The sequence below is a fragment of the Haliaeetus albicilla genome, chromosome W (genome assembly GCF_947461875.1).
Source record: "Haliaeetus albicilla chromosome W, bHalAlb1.1, whole genome shotgun sequence".
Lineage (NCBI taxonomy): Eukaryota > Metazoa > Chordata > Aves > Accipitriformes > Accipitridae > Haliaeetus > Haliaeetus albicilla.
The window spans coordinates 1,007,585-1,023,568 of record NC_091515.1 but is presented as its reverse complement, the minus strand read 5'-3'; the positions used below and the strand labels follow the sequence as shown (position 1 = coordinate 1,023,568).

At 47.3% G+C, this 15,984-nt stretch overlaps 1 long non-coding RNA gene across 9 annotated transcripts; it reads right to left on the bottom strand.

The window, feature by feature from the left end:
* Positions 1 to 2,381: 2,381 nt before the first annotated feature.
* On the bottom strand, positions 2,382 to 9,889 carry LOC138683304 (uncharacterized). Of its 9 annotated transcripts, none has more exons than XR_011322896.1 (8): positions 9,757 to 9,889; positions 8,253 to 8,512; positions 7,067 to 7,139; positions 6,799 to 6,950; positions 6,287 to 6,322; positions 5,236 to 5,381; positions 4,703 to 4,801; positions 2,382 to 4,589 (listed from the first exon to the last, which is right to left on the bottom strand). It is a non-coding gene; the product is annotated as an uncharacterized lncRNA (long non-coding RNA). The 9 variants fall into 9 exon arrangements; XR_011322891.1 differs by lacking the exon at positions 7,067 to 7,139 and having other exon boundaries at positions 2,382 to 3,845; positions 4,495 to 4,589; XR_011322888.1 differs by lacking the exon at positions 7,067 to 7,139.
* Positions 9,890 to 15,984: the final 6,095 nt, after the last annotated feature.

Below are 15,984 nucleotides of genomic sequence, written 5' to 3'. Positions count from 1 at the left end.
TATTTGTGTAATGGAAATTCCAAAATATTTCCGTTCAAAAATACCAACATGACCTTATGGAAATGAAGCATTTTGACCGTCATACATTATTTTAGATCGTACAAAATGCTATCCTAAAATAAATCAGAAAGGTAATTTTCCATTTTGTTTGTGAATCCTTTCAAAATTCTTTCACTGAAAATTTTATGAAAAGTGCAATGTTCCCATAAACCATTTCAGTTTCAACAAAAGTATATTTTCCAATGAAAAATTGATCAAACGTTCTTTTCTGCTGGCTTTAACTGCTCTGACTTGTTGAAAAAAGCTCTGGGAATTTCTAGGGGATAATTGTTTTAACCATTCAGCCTCACAGCTCATTATCACGAGTTCTTTATCTAGAGGAAAATCTCTGCTAACATGAGGCGTCACTGGGAACTCTCAGGTGCTTTGTGCCTTTGAAAAATCAAGCAGTTTGATTGAATTTCTGAATATAGCTTTTTTTTTCCCTCTGCCTCCTGTACTGGAAGCAGAATGATATTAAATTACATCATATGATAATTTATTGTTTATGCACGATATTGGAAGTGCTGATTGAATATCCAAAGCATGACATTTGAAATCACGTCTTTACTTCATTCCACAGTAATAAAGGACTATTGTACCCTGACATATTTATAGCCTTGAACGGAGGAGTCGGTTATGTGCCAGGTAATTGTCTGTTGGCTCAATCCACAGGCCCCGAGACTTACAAGTCAGAAGCAAGCTGTATGGATTACTACAAAGTGCAACTGTACCTCATGACCAGCAAACCGTCACGAAAGCCGGTCCGCCGACCCCCGCGGCTGCTCCGGCATCAGCCCTGACCGCTCTCGGCCTCTACCTTCCACCTCCCTACAAGCACCTGGGAAAACAGCTGCTGCTTGCTCGAGCCTCTGTCGCAGGGGAAATTAAAAAAATGAGAGGGGTTTGGATCGCTTAAAGAATCACCTCCAGTTGTATTAGCAATAGAAAAATGATTTAATAGAAATTTGTATAGAAGTGCAACTTCACAGAATTCGATGGCAAGGTTCACTCTATTACTTAGTACACGGATGAAATGCACACAAGAAAATTAAATCAGAATCGAACTAAACTTATGTATACAGGGACTGAAAACATAATAGGGTAAAAAGGAATGTGGGAAAGGGTAAGGAAGAACCTCCTGTCGAGTCACGAGGTTCAGAGAAGACCCCCTTGCTTTCTAAACTCCTGTTAGAGTCTAGGTGCGGCTGGATAGACTCAGTCCCAGACTTGGGCAACAGTTTATATCTAAAGGGATTATGAGTGCAATAGCAGCCTAAAATCCATTTATGGTTGAATAAAAATCACGACAGTAATTTAAGTATAAATTTGAAAGCATTAACTTGTATCTTACAATATACTGGCTATAACATACTTACTATAGACTATTGAGGTTAATACATATGCATGCATAAAGATGCTAAGAGAAATACATACAAGAGAATAAAAGAGAGAAAAAGAGGCATAACTATTAAAAATTCCCCTTGAGTTCAGTGAAAATATTCAATTCAAATGCTTTGGCATTTGTCTCAAGGGGCGAAGGGTCGAGCCTCATGGAGCAGAGAGAACCAGCCCCAGCCGTGTCGGCTTTCGGCGACAGACCTCTGATTTTCGCAGACAGGAGAGTTTGGGAGCTCCGAGAGGCGTCCCGCTCAGGGGGAGATGCTGGTCCCAGCCCGCTGCGGTCCGGGAGAGCTCCAAGGGCCTCCCGTAGTACCTTGTAGGTTCGGGAGGTGATGGACTTTTGCCATCAACACATTGCTGGGATGCCAGCTGCGCTGGTACCATTTCACATGCAGATAAGGGAAACTCTGAGACTGAGAAGAACTCCATAGATAGGGACTGCTCCCAGACTGTCAGGGGAGGACTGTAATAACAAGGTCTCAAGGTCGTTAGGAGAGAGAACTGGCTGCAGGTTGTTCTGAGAAGTGTCCATCTCTCCTCCCGTCCCCCACCTCCCTCCGCCGGGCAGCAGGAGTCCTTGAGACGCACAGCAGATCTCCCTGTCTCAGCTGGGGAAGAGTTCCTGGCACAGCCAAGGGTCGCTTCGCTGCCCGGCTCCTTACGCTTATGCCAAGGGCTGGCGAGCCTTCCCGAGTCCGTACATCAGCCCGGAGAGGCGGAAAGAAATGCACCACCACAGCCTCCCAGAAACAACCCTCTCTGCTCAACGTACACCTCCTGACTGCAGCAGGCAAAACTATTTAGCTTGCTGCAGAGGAGCATTTCTCCATTGCATCAAAAGACTTAAAAAGTGAACAGAAGCAGGAGATTCTTGCCAAAAAAAATGAAAATCACTGCTGAAAGCGTATTCATTTAAATGACAGATTCACAAAACAGAAGTAGTTTCCTGTCTGTATTTTTTGTTCTTTCAGGGATAACTGATGCTTTCACCTTTTTCAAACTAACAGCTTTTTAAGACATATTTAGTTACAGATTTTTTTTCCCTAAAAGTCAAAATTCAAATTAAGTGCTACAGGGTTAATAAAGGAACATTTTGATAGCTTTCAACTTTTTTTCCTTCAGTTTGTTATTTCATAGGAAATTTGGGCATTTTTTGCCCCAATTTGGGCTAACAACATTGTTGGAACTTCGAAAACTGTGCTGGGACCAGGACCATGTTCCCTGGCCGGGTTTTAAAGAAATTCACAGCTTACAGCTGCAGCCAGAACTGCACTGAAGGCACTCACTATAGCATTAAGAGAGACGACAAGACAGGTACCTCCAGCATCATCCTGAAGAGAGAGGGACTGCATGTACACAGTAATGAGGTTTCCATAGTTCACATGGGGTGGGTGACATTCCCCTCCCTGGTGCCACCACCACCTCTCCTGGGGTGGAAGGAGGGCTGAGCCCTCCTGCCCCACACCCCACCAGCCGCTCTCTGCCTGGCCACCCCTCCTCAAAGCCGGCCAGGTGAAAGGATGTGACGCTTCCATGGGCAAAGACACTCTCCTGCAGCGCTTGACATGCAAGTGGATGTGAAGAATTCGATGAAGTGCTAGATTAGAGCTTTTAAAATAATTGTGATAAATGATAGCATCTGCATGCACTAATTTCCCTCAAGATGTGTTAGATTAATTTTATGAAATTAACGTCCAGAATAGCAAACATTAGCCATTTGTGTGACCAATGCTTCAAATCCGTTTGAGTTCTCACAGTTTTGCATATGCTGTCAAGCATTTTGAAACCAGGGAACTCCTCAGATTTAGGGAGGAATACACAGAGGGAGCCCATTGCTGGCCCTCTGAGCAGGTACTCAGGAAATTCACGTTACGTGGGTAAACCGATAACTTGGGCAGTCCCGTGACTATTGGAGCTGAACTGAGCATCTAACCAGGACATCCACATTTCAGGGCTTGGCACTAATAATTTATATTATTCCTGTGTATTAGCATACTCCAGTTGCATGCCATGCTGCTTACACCGAAGGGTGAAGGATCCTTTAATCACCTTTGCTGAATCCTGTGAGCGATTCACGGCTGAGGACAGGCAGTTCTCAGAGCTAAACGGGACCTGACCTGGGCTTTTCAGCACTGTACATATTACTTATTCCCACAGAAGACACAGCTGAAGGGGATGGTTCAGTTCACTTTCCTTTTGACAGACTGCAGGGAACAGAAGGTGATTTTTACTGTCCAGAAACGTGTGAAGCACTGCAATACCCTGCTCCTCCTCTTTCTCAGGATCCGGGACTAAATCTCCAATGCCACCAAGTTGACATGGGTGTTTGAATACACACTGTCTTCTCATCTGGTTCAATGAACTTCATCACAAGTAACGAGATGTCTGTCAGATACGAGCATCTGGAGGAAGAAAGCTGAGCTGAAACTCAGCCCAGAGGAAATGGAAGTAAGAAGAAATATGGTAACACTTAGCAGAGCAAGCCAAGACCATGACTCTCTCCTCTGCTGAGGGAATCCACACTGCCGCTGCCAAAACCTGGTTACTGCAAGCAACCTACTCTGCTGGTTGGGCTGGACTGTCAAGAAACAAAGAGATGATCCATGCGTTGGCCTCATCCCTTCCAGACCTACCAACCCCAGCAGCTCATCCAACATCTACAGGATGAACTCCAGCCAGTCCTTCTACCTGAACATCAAACCCACCAGACCTCTGCTGAACAGCAAGCACAAGGGAAGCAGAGCAGGTTTTTGTAGCTGTATCACAGAGGTGACCAAGGCCTCTTTTGTTGTCCTGCTTCTGGACCCCACCAGATCCTTTCAGATCCCTCCGAGTAACGAGGTGAGATCCCAGGACTCGGACAAGGATGGGCTGCAGAGGAGCCACAGTCAGGGCTTCCCGTAGGGCCCAGGGGGAAACAGAGAGCCTCGAGCAAGAAATAAAAAAGGGGTTTCTACGAAGAATGCAAAATTGACCCCGTTATTCTGTGAAGTGCCCCTGTACTTGTGTATATCGGCACTCAGGTTAAAACGGGAGTTACCAGGAGCTCACCTGCACATTCCAAACTGCTGCTGGCTCTGCAGGTAGGTCAGTATTACATTATGCCCTACAGCAAGCTTCTTCACCACCCTTTTCAGGTAACAATTCTAAAACAAAGGACACAGAAAACTTAGAGGAAAGAGTGGAAAATAAGAAAAGACACATTCACACGCCAAGATAGAAGACATACAATGACCTTAACTGCGTGCTGCAAACGTACCTACACCTGGAAACGGGTCCACGTTCCACCCATTTGGTGTTGAAGCTGTTATGGCCAAGGCCACCTATTGCTGAAGGCTTTCCAGCTGGACACTTCGTTCTGAGGAAGAAAACACACAAGGTACCAGGATCACATCATCTGCACTCAAATTTGCACCTCCAAGACAGACCCAACATGAAACTGAGGCGTGTCAAAATGCTGGTTTTTTCCCTGCCCATTCTGTATATTTCATCAAAAATCTCAAGATGGAGCAGACTTCTTGCTCAGGCAGAACTCACAACTGATGCAGCTCTGAGCCACAGGGTCCAAAAAATCATGCTTAGCTGCAACTATCAGCTGCAACTGATAACAATTATCAGCCCAGGTTATGTATGGAATGCATTTGGGTTTACTTAGAATTTTTAAATATTTCTGTAATTTGACCACAGGGATTTTTATTTTCTATATATATTACACACCCACACTAACATTTATATAGATGCATTTGTATATATATATATATATGTATACACACACACACACAACTTTCACACCTATGTGAGCACATTATTGAGGCTGCACCACAATTGCCGTCAGCTCTTGCCTCAGTTCCTGGCTGTGATCTGAGGTCCTGACCTCACACATAAATGTCCCCATACGGTCCCCAACAGCTGCAGGGGCATCATTTCAGCAGAACTCTCTGCATACAGAAGCATTTGTCAGTAAGTGTTGTGTTTTGTCTGTTGTATCAGCACCACACAAGTACTCTGCTCTTCGCACACTCACGCATATGTACCAAGTTAATTTTCATTTTGTTAATTTTGAGGAAAGGAAAGCTGACTCATGTTAGAAGAACTTGGGCTTGGGAATGGAAAGTGACAGTAGAGATGAGGATTTTTGGAGTTTGGGGGTTTTTTGGCTGGATTTAGCTAAGAATGCACTGATGATGTAACACAGTGACACAGGTACCGGCCCAGCCTCACTGAACACATTTAGTTTGGAATCCCTCTCAGACATGGCCCGACAGGTCACTGGGATGAGCTGGATGAACAGTTTGCTGTTAGCAGGAATAGTGCGCTGCAGCAAGCCACTGGGATGGGATCCAGCGAGGGCCAGACGTCCAAACGTGCAGATCGTTTCACAAGAGGCTGGTGTGCAGCATAAAGCACTGATACGGTACCTGCCAACCCCCGTTTGTCCCACGGCCGGCAGCACTGGGACTGACAGGAAGGTAAGTTTGCTTTTCTTCTGCTAGCTTGGGCATGAGAGGAGCTGCAGGGGAGAGAAATCCTGTAACAGAACTGCACGGACAGCACACGCTAACCGGGGGGATAGGTGGAGGATGCAGACAGCTCGTGGGGAGCAGGGAGAGGGAAAGCCGCAGCCTATGGAATTAATCTTCAGCTTTTGCGATGCTTATGAGTTTTCTAATGAAATATGTACTTTGCTGAAGCATCCATGACTGTGGTTAAAAGTGGATTAGGACAGGAGCTGCAGAGACGGAATTCAGAGCGCCCTGACCAGAGACAGAAGGATGAAGGTTTCGCAGGAGCAGCAGCCCAAGTGCATCAAACAGCCTCTGTCTGTCTGGTTTTTTAACCTTACCTTCGCAGGTCACAGCAGCAGAGGCCAAGTGCTATGCTGCAGGAGGAACATGAGTGCAGCGTTAGCAACTCGCAGCTGCAGAGAGTCTAGTATTTGGTAGCCCTTTACAGCCCCAACTCCCCACATCAAGTCACCTTTAACATCTGCTCACAGCCCAAAGAGAAAACATAGAAGCTTGTTCTACCTTAAGAGACAGGGCCAAACACAACAGACCGTGTGGTTTTTAAATGTTACCTATTATTTATCAACCTATTGCTTTCTAGTGAGTATGTCTAACTCAATTTTTGAATGCTGGGAGCCGCAATACTGCAGCAGAGAGTCTTCCTGCTTGGCCAAGGCAAGGAGCAACCTTCCCTTCTCCAACGCAATTACAACGCCAACCCCAGCAGCGTCCCTCCGACAGCCTCGGACACACCAACATTCAGTGCCGGAGCCAGGCAGGCGTGGCTGTGAACCTGGGAAGACCTTCCCCACCTCGCCATCGGTACCAAGGCACAGGGCAAGTTACGTACCTACCGTCAGAGGGCTCCTGCTGCCATGGCGCCTGCGGAGCACGGGGGCGGTGAGCGGGAGATGCCGTCTGCGCAGGCAGTTGCCCTTTGGAGGAGCACGCCAGGATTAAGCTGTCAGTCTTGCGGGGGTCTGTTCAAACCAGAGATGCAGCCTGCGAAACAAAAGAAGACAGGCAGGCTGGAGGGGATCAGCGGAGAGAGCTGCTCTTCATGGCTACATGTGCAGATATGGGAACAAAAAGAAAGTTATTTCCCCCCCACCTCTCACCAGAGGTCCTGCCAGCAGCAGGCAGGTTTTGGGTAATCCATCTAAATGCAGATTCACTCTGGCAATTACAGATCTGAATTAGAAAAAACAATTAGACAATCTGTCAGAGTGCCTAATAGAGACACATAGTTCGGATACCTCTGAAATTTAGGCGAATTAATTTAAAACAACACAGACATACAAAATCATACAAGTTAACCTTTTAACCAGATACATATTATTTCCTCTCCTTTTCACATCTCCGAATGGAGAGGAAAATTCTGGGATCAAATGTAGCTGCTACAGCACAGCTGAAAGGAAATACTACGCTAATAGAGCCAGGTCTATTCAACATTCATTCACTGACAGCAATTCTGGCTCTCACAGTGCTGTATTTTTGAGGACTTCCATAGATTTACCTGCGTCTCCTACTGGTTTCACCCCTGCACAGAATGCAGGCCCTGAAGAAAGCATCTCTGCCATCTCCCTCTCCCAAACCGGGTCCTTTTTCTGTCAGAACAGCAGTGTCAGCCCCTTCTGTACACTAAGAATACCGGCAATATTCAAAGCAAAAAATAACATTTTACAGGTGTGGAAGGATGTCGGCGATGCCATCGGCTCGGTGGCTGTGTGTGCCATTGATTCCGCTCCCGTTAGCAGCTAGAACTCAGCACACATTTACAAGCATTTTGATTTTGTCTCTGCATTGTTTTCAATTAGAGGCTTTTTTGCATGTGATGCACCAAGGGAAAAACAACACTTAGAGTTAGAACTAAGGTACTCCCGGAGACAAATATGATTAATGGGATAATCTTGTCGATTACAATAGTTAGAGGCAGTTCCTGCCATTTCCCACTCTCCAAGGACTGGTTCTACTCACATCCAATACAGACAGCTGCAGATTCCTCAGCACCATTAGTATCCAACGTAGGACTACGTTCGACATTTCAAAACTCCTGTAATGTGCACCCTCTATAATTGTGTATTGTCTAGACTGAGTTTTACAAATTTAATCTTAAATGGCATAATTTCTTGATTGAGGGAATTTTTGTGGAGCTAGCTGTGTACATGCTCGCCTTTGCATAAATATGTGCACACGCACGCCCAGAGTGCTCATATCCATTGCAAACAATATCCTTAAGTTAATCATGTCCTGATTAAACAATAATCAAGCCTTATTGATAACTGCGTTGTCACTGAGGCGTACCTGATGGGTAACAGCAGCTATGGCTCCTGACTTCCACGTGCATTTCCATTCAAGCAGAGGGCTGCAAACACGCGGCAGGAGGCACCTGCTGAACTTCGGGGCAAGCTTCTTAAGCTGTACAAGTGGACACCACAGGACGGATTAATTGTGATAGCTTCTGTTCCGTTAAAACTCAGGCTTCTACTAAATTAAGCATGGCGAAAACCCTCTGCTACTGAATTCAGGTTATTTTTCTCTGGCCCTTTACATTCTGCAGCACTCTGAAAACGAATGACAAAAGATAGAATACGTTTTATCAGGGAAAAAACATTTTGGTAAATATCTGGCAGACCACCAATTATAGATTCTGGCATAACAATACAAGATTAATATTTCCAGTAAGGTGATCAGCAAAAAATAAATATCTCTGTAAACATTGGCACACCGATTACCGGCACTGGGCTTCAGTCAATGGCACAGCGCAAGGAGTGAGGCAGAGCGCTTGTTTCAGAGGTTTGTTTCCGATCAGCCCATAACAACTCCGGCAGCATCACCCACATGTAGCCACTTTATGGGATGGGTTGGGGTTTTGGAGGTTTTTTTCGTTTGTTTGTTTGTTTTGGTTTAAGTGTTCACATCTAGCCACTGGAGGTAGCATGAAAAGGAAACAAGCTGGTGCAAAATGCAACACAAGAGACGAACTGTACAGCAAATTTCACACTTGCAAAGTTTCAGAACACAGAAGATTCGGATATATATTTTAAGGTAGCATAATTAATTGAACTTAATCACCTCAACCTTTGCAACACTCTGCTGTTCCAACCGAATGCAACAGGAACGTGATTTAAGCGCAAGCCTAGCAGGATGCTGAGCGACTTCTCCTGACCCCAGCTTGATACGGAAGCGCCGCACAGCACGTATTTTTCAATGTGAGAACCAAGTGCTAATTTCGAGTAGTGTGAACTTTAATTCGATCAGCCTGCATAAACTACTTATCGCTGTTGACCACAGTTCACGTGAATTTTTTTTTTATTTTTTTTTTAGTTATATATGCAAACAAAGCCTTCGTGTGGAGCTAGGGGAGCCACACGCCGTCCCCCGGTACCCGTCCCACCGCTTCTGTCGCCGTCCCCCTCCAGTGAGAACACTTTTAGCTTCTGCCTCCACTACAGCAGCAGGGGAAGCGGGGCACAAGGAGGGAAGAGCGCCGGGTTTCCTTCCCTCACCCAGCCGACCTCCATCCCCTGCCGAGGCCGCGGGGGCCGCCAGTGAAAACTTCCCTGGAGTTCTCCTGGCTTTCGCACTAAGCGGACCCTCAGCCGGCGTCGATGTTCTCCCCCTTTCCCCCCCTGGTTGTACGGCCCCAAGCACCGAGGAACGCGGGGGGCCCGGACCTCCGCAGCAGCCCCCAGGCTCCCCCCGGCCCGAGGGCGGGCGAGGCCACAGCCCCCCCGCGTCGCCAGGGAACGGGGTCCCTTCGCCCACCCCACTCTCCCTCCCCCGGCTCCGACCCTCCAACGCTTACACCCCCGACAAGCAAAGCGCCGGCCCGTCGCCCGCTCCACGGAGCGCTTCCGGGGGTCGGCAGCGGGGCCGGGGGGTGTCCCTTTGGAACAAAACGAAGGGGAAGCGTCCTGCTCCCCGGGCGGATCGCCCGCCTCGGCAAGGCTCACAGCCCCCCGGCCCGGGCCCGGCCCGCCTCACAGCTGCCAGCCGCCCCGACAACACCGGGCCCCAGCCCCGCGGCACCAGCGGCCCTCGCTCCGCCCGCTCCCGGCCGGGCGGGCTCCGCCGGGCCGGCGGCGCCACCTGCTGGAGGCGGGCGGGAGCGACCCGCGGCCTGCTGGCACCGCCGCCGGCGGAGGCCGCCGGGGGGCACACACGGCGGTCAGTCAGGGCCGGCCCGGGCCGGGGGGGGACGACACACGGCGGTCAGTCAGGGCCGGCCCGGGCCGGGGGGGGGACGACACACGGCGGTCAGTCAGGGCCGGCCCGGGCCGGGGGGGGGACGACACACGGCGGTCAGTCAGGGCCGGCCCGGGCCGGGGGGGGGACGACACACGGCGGTCAGTCAGGGCCGGCCCGGGCCGGGGGGGGGACGACACACGGCGGTCAGTCAGGGCCGGCCCGGGCCGGGGGGGGGGGGGACACGGCGGTCAGTCAGGGCCGGCCCGGGCCGGGGGGGGGACGACACACGGCGGTCAGTCAGGGCCGGCCCGGGCCGGGGGGGGGACGACACACGGCGGTCAGTCAGGGCCGGCCCGGGCCGGGGGGGGGACGACACACGGCGGTCAGTCAGGGCCGGCCCGGGCCGGGGGGGGGACGACACACGGCGGTCAGTCAGGGCCGGCCCGGGCCGGGGGGGGGACGACACACGGCGGTCAGTCAGGGCCGGCCCGGGCCGGGGGGGGGACGACACACGGCGGTCAGTCAGGGCCGGCCCGGGCCGGGGGGGGGGGACACACGGCGGTCAGTCAGGGCCGGCCCGGGCCGGGGGGGGGACGACACACGGCGGTCAGTCAGGGCCGGCCCGGGCCGGGGGGGGGGGGACACGGCGGTCAGTCAGGGCCGGCCCGGGCCGGGGGGGGGGGGGACACACGGCGGTCAGTCAGGGCCGCGGCCGGGGCAAGGGGGGGGGGGGTCCCGCCGCACCAGGCGCCCCAACAGCGCCTCAGGGCGGCAGGAGGGCAAACGCGGCCCTGCGGTCAAGCTGCCCGGCCTGCTGGTGTTACACGGGGCCGGGGGGGTGTCGGGGTGGAAGGGACCTTCAAAGGTCACCTAGTCCAAGCTCCCTGCCACTGGCAGGGACGTCTTCCACTCGATCAGGTCGCTCAAAGACCCGTCGAACCTGGCCTTGAACGTTTCCAGGGATGGGGCATCCACCACCTCTCTGGGCAACCTGTTCCCATGCCTCACCACCCTCATCGTAAAACATTTCTTCCTTATATCTAGCCTGAATCTCCCCTCTTTTACTTTAAAACCACTGCCCCTCGTCCCATCGCAACAAGTCCCACCAAAAAGTCTGTCCCCAACCACTGTCACTAACAACGAGGCTTGAGCCGAACCACCGGGGCAGCTCCCGTTGCGTGGCATAGTCTGGTTCTTCAAACACATTTCCAGGAAGAAGCAAAAAAGAAAATTGCCTTTTAAGCTTTAAATAAGGTCAGCCATCGTAAGAAAGCAGTAGCCACTCAAACTTAGAAAAGCAGTATCCACCCAGAACTATGTATGAACAAATAAGATCTCAGTTAAGCCAGCCACAGACATGAGGTAGCTGTGTTCAAGCAACATTTCATCAAGACATAAATTAAACAGTGCTGTGGTGCATTATCTGTGCACCCTCGCCAGGTTTGTTTCAGCAATACCCTGCATTTCAATGAAGAAAAATCAAGAAGTGAAAAACTTTCAAAATTCTGCCAATATTCAAGACCAATTAAGTAGGAGTTGCTTTGACATCAGTCCTGATACAAAAAAAACAAAACAAAACCAAAAAAAATCCCCCCAAAAACCCAAACCAACAACCCAAAACAACAGAAGCTTGAAGATTATCAAAAGATAATCAAGAGGCAGGAACACAGTTCATGCCAGTCAACACAGCTTTATAAAAAATACCACATTATCACACAAACTAATTTATATACACATTTTTTAGCAAGATTCCATACTCGGAAAGGTAATTTAAGTATTTATTTCTTCTGTCCTGGTCAGCTTCCTGATAAAAACTGGCATTCTGACATCTGTAAAACATGTTAAGTACCTTTCAAAAAATAGTCCAGAAGTAGCTGGAATAGACTCACGGCCTCCTGCGCACGTTCCCAGAGCAGCTCCCCAGAAAGAGGGTGGTAAAACTGGCGCAGCACAGTGCTGCGGCTGGCGATTCGGAGCACAGTCTGGCATCGACCCTGACAACAACATCGAGGTAAGGGAAACCAGCACCAGCGAAGTGCTGAAGGATAAGGCACAGAACGATCTGGACTGCTCGGTATTCAACCACGGCAGCAAAATGCTTCTTCAACACAGCCGACTGGGATCCAGCTTTCTCCAGGCACAGTTCTGTACATGCATTTTTATTTTTTAATGACAACCTTGCATATTTTACTTTATTTGAGGCACAAAGCATGCTACACCTTGAAGGTGGCAGTAAGGAAGAGCAGAGGGCAGGGGAGCAACAGTGCATCCACAGCGTAGTTTACACAATGTAGATCTCTTCTCCACTGCATGAAGAATAAGAAACGTTATTCCATCATTCAATGTTCTCATGTTCTTCAATTCTTCAAGGGAACTTTATTGGAGATTCAATATCAAGACAACCATTCTGTCATTAAAGGCTACAGGGAAAAAAGAAATTACATGTACGCTCTAAACCACCTTTGCAACATGCTGGTATCAAGCAGGGGAATGCTTTCCTGCACTTTAAAAGAAATACTTGTTTTGAGAATTACGCATAGAACAAGTTACTCTCTTTTCAGTGCATGCAAAAATGCATGGCGTGAAGGAAGACACTTTATTAAGAAATACCCAAGTAGAAAAGACCCTTCAAAGTTTGAGCCACAGGAAGAGATAAATTTGGTATCATAGAAACAAAACTTTAAGAGACCTAGAAGTGAACAGTTAAGATGCACAGAATGCACCCGAGCTCATGCCAAACTAGGCTAGGAGTTAAATTCAGTGACAAATAATGTTCCCTAACAAAAGTGAATTTTATACTATGTAAAGTGCTGATACGCAAGTCAGTACCTAGGCATTTTATTGGCATGTCTCAAAAATACTCTTCTAAATTCAGTTACAAACTGGCTGTTAAAAAAAAAAAAAAGCCAAAAACGTAACTTTTTCAAAAGTAGAGTTTGCTGCAGGTTAAGTTGTTAACCCTTTGGACATTAGAAGTCTTCTCTCGTTTTATCACTTCTGACATTCCTTGCACATACAAAGTATTTTGAATACTATACCTAAAAATGCACCACGTCCACAAAAGCAGCTATGCAGGTTCCATCAGGGTATTTCCCCCTACATAGGATGTAACTAGCTCAGGACATTCACCCCCAAGTCAAGCCCCGTATAAGACATTCGTACAGAAGCATCATGGGAGAGCAGCCACGGGTTCTTCACCTACCAAGTCTGCTACTGAGCCATTTCATTGCTCCCAGCACTGCAAAGCCGACCTGAGAAAAAGGAGGAGAGGAGCCGACACAGTTCTGCTTCTTTATCACCTCTGACCATCCTCTTGATTTCCTCCTCACCACATTTTAAGAGGATGTGTCACATTAGGTCTCCTATTGCCTACAAAATGTTACAAGCACCTTCAGCTAACTGAGAAGTAGAAAATGCAGTTATTTTGAAGGAATTGAGCAGATTGGAGATGTACCTCCTTGACCACAAGCACTTTTTCAGGCTTTAGCTTCTAACCATTATTACTTCTCCATTAATTTAGAAGCCAAATGATATTTAGAGGTTAGTCTTCCAATACCTCAAACTCTTATCAGAAATAAAAACATTGAGGACTATGAACATGAAAATAAACAACTTTCCTAGTGCTGTATTTGCTCTCTCTAGCAGCCTTTAGATCAAGTCCAGCAGCTCTCTAGTAATACGTGCTTATTAATCTCAATACACAAGTAACAAAGGATGAAGACGAGACAAGCCTACATCAAAGGCTCCCAGGGTACAATATCTGCTAGCAATTCAAGTCCCCCTTCTCAGCCTTTTCAACGCATCCACGCAGGAACATTTTACATGGCGAAACTCTAAGGCATCACTGTGCAGATTAATTCTGCTATGCAGTCCCCAGCCTGATACCCTGGCCAATATGCTCAGTCCTGGGGAACCCCACGACTAAAGAGCCTTTTCAGCATTTAAAGACGCTAAGCAAATCTCCCGACCAGCTTGCCAACCCTGAATGAAGCAAGAGAAGGTTCCAGGTAAAACTATTCTTTAAGTTCCCAGTTGAACCAGGACATTTGCTATAAAATACGTGTGCACCCACAGATTTTCCGCAACCTTTCAGTATTTCACTGAAAGTTCAACAGATCAATCTTTGCTAGACACAAAGCAGCAAGGGGTGGGCCAGCTGAAGGGGGACGGGACTGCTATCCAAGCCGTGCCAGACCCTGCTTGCATATCAAAGCGTGTAAGTAATTACTGCACACACATGCCACTTACCTCAGTAAGACTTACGAGCACCAAGACAGCTTATTTCACCCGCCTATCCCAAACAAACATCAGCCTTAAGATACATAAAAATTAGCGAACAGAGCAGGGAACCCATTTAACCTCACAACAGTGAATGTTAGTCATCTGCAGCTTGGACTATCAACAAATTTCAATTATCACAGCCTCCGCATTATTTGAACACAAGCAGCATTATGGTCCCCTTTTGAGACTCCTACTCAGTTACGAAACAGATCAACTGGTCAGTGTGACTTTTCCTTTTAAGACCAAAACTCAAAAACCCCAGGCGAAGGGGCTGCATTGCAAGCACGCATCCTGCGAGATCCACCTGCACCCAGGAACACCATGTAAGGGTAATGCCACTTAAAAGACAGGATTACATTGTAACTTCAGTTTTGTGATTTTTTAGCTCACTGTCAGTAATTCTACCCCATTTTCCATTAAGCAAAACATGTGACAGTTACCTCTAAACATTTATTTAGATCTATGTACATAGTATCATTACGGAAGGTATGCATCATGCAACCAAGGAAATCACAGAAGTCTCATAAACAATATAAATTTGACTACTCTCTTACAAAGATGTGAATCACTAGGTTATCAAATCTCTCAGGTATAAATATTATGAGGTAAGCAATACTTAAGATGAGGCACTTAAACAATAACCCAAAAGGTAATTAGTGTACAAAATTATAAACAGGAACAGTTATTCATATTGCCCTCCATTATATTTAAAAATGATTTATATTCTATATACAGTGTGTTACATGCCTTACACGCCCCACTGAAGCAAAACATTATGGAAGTATGAAAGAAACCAAGCCGTCATCACATGCCATTGACTAGAATACAGGCAGATGAGTATCCTGGAGTATGCAGTGATACAGTGAGAAAAAAAAAAGTGCCTCTCAGAATGAATGTTTTTCTAGACAATCCCCAGTTTTCTGTTTGGAGAAAATATCTATGCTAACAGAAAGTTAACTTGGTATTAACATACAAATCTGCCAAGCCAGAAGAAAACCACCCTACTGTGTTCAAGGAAGGAATGCCAATTAGGACAGGATTTAAGCCTTAGTGGGATTTATGGTAATTAGAAATGTAACAAATTTAACTTTACAAAGAAATTAATTATGCCAATTAAAACACTTAGCAAGTTTTACTGAGAATTTATACAGTATTATATGTATATGGTGCTGATCAATGCCCGATTTATTAAAATTACTTAGGGCACACTTCCAAGAAAATTTACCGAAGTAGTACAGGAATTCCAATTAAGAAGTAAAATTAGTATTTGCAATAAACATTTCTTTATCAAGATCCAGAGAGAGGAAAAACACCCAACAAAAGTAGTAAGGAATTTACGTTCAGGTGGGGTGCACAAACATCCAAATAACTGCACAGCTTGCTAGAGTCTGCCTGGGAAACGAGGTCAATATTTTCTAATATTAAAACAAACCTCCACATTCAGATAACTCAAGAATTCTCAGTGCCAAACAGCTCGCATCAGCATTCCATTTCCAACAAATCTGCACATTAATGGAATGGTAACTTTAAATATGCTTCCTCCCCCTACGCTTTTTGAGGTGGG